Genomic DNA, 1,061 nt, shown 5'->3' on the forward strand with positions numbered 1-1,061 from the left:
GCTGGAAGCCTGCACACAGCCTCCCTGACCCATCTTTATCCCCTGCTTATCAGAACTGATGATTGCAAATTTTTTCTGTTTCTGCCTCTACTGGTTTTGGGGCCCCATCCCCTGTGCCTACTGCAACCTTATAGCTATCCCCTAAGGCCAATTACGAATTCTACAAGACTTTGCTCATACCTCTGCATCAATATCCTCAATTGCACATTATTTACATTAGGATGATTTTTTAAAAAAAAGATGTTCCAGGTAATGCTTCAAGAATTTGCATGTCATCCTTGCTCAACGGCCATGCTAATCTTCTCTGCAGCGTTTCAATTTTAGTATATGTGCTGCCGAAGCAAGCACCAATTACCTTTTTCATGCCCTCTCTCAAACTGAGGTTGAAAGCCTCTAGAAGGACTCCGCCCATTTTCAGCTTATTTTATTTATTTATTTTTATTTTTACCACATTCTATTGCTTTTTTCCCCTTCAAACAAAACCACATAACTCGAATTATCTAGCTCCGCCTCTCAAATATAGGGGGAAACAAGGGAGGGTACCAGGACCAAACAGATATATGATCACTAATAGTAAGCTAGACAAAGAGGGGACCACCTACTTTAGCAGCCTGGGGTGTGAAGGTGGGGGATATGGGTTGCAGGAAGGGAACGGGGATGGGGGAAGACAAATTTGGTGATGCGTATTCCCCTGATTTAATGTTAATATGTACCTAAAATACTACTGTAAAAGATATGTAAGTCAATATGATCAAAATAAAAATAAAAAAAAGATGTTCCATGTAATCACTCTTCCTGAAATCTTTCCCAGACCCTAATGTTTTTGAGCTAAATTCCAGTACCCATGAGGTAATCTGCACGAATCCCCTTTTTCAAATTTTGATGAGTTTCCATTTAGCTGAAAATATTATGCCAGATCAGAATGATGAGCATAGATCTAATTGTGAGAATCCAGCCCAGTTGAATTGGTGGCCCTTTCTCAGCATGCCACAAAATTCTAGCAGGTTGCCCTTCAGCTTGGGCACCTTTTAAGTGATGTATTTGTTTATTTGTTTGTTTTT

The 1,061-nt window shown here is 40.0% G+C and overlaps 1 pseudogene; it reads right to left on the reverse strand.

Annotated features, from left to right (window-relative positions):
* Window positions 1-234: 234 nt before the first annotated feature.
* Window positions 235-348, reverse strand: LOC126021713 (uncharacterized; annotated as a pseudogene).
* Window positions 349-1,061: the final 713 nt, after the last annotated feature.

The sequence above is a fragment of the Suncus etruscus genome, chromosome 10 (genome assembly GCF_024139225.1).
Source record: "Suncus etruscus isolate mSunEtr1 chromosome 10, mSunEtr1.pri.cur, whole genome shotgun sequence".
NCBI lineage: Eukaryota > Metazoa > Chordata > Mammalia > Eulipotyphla > Soricidae > Suncus > Suncus etruscus.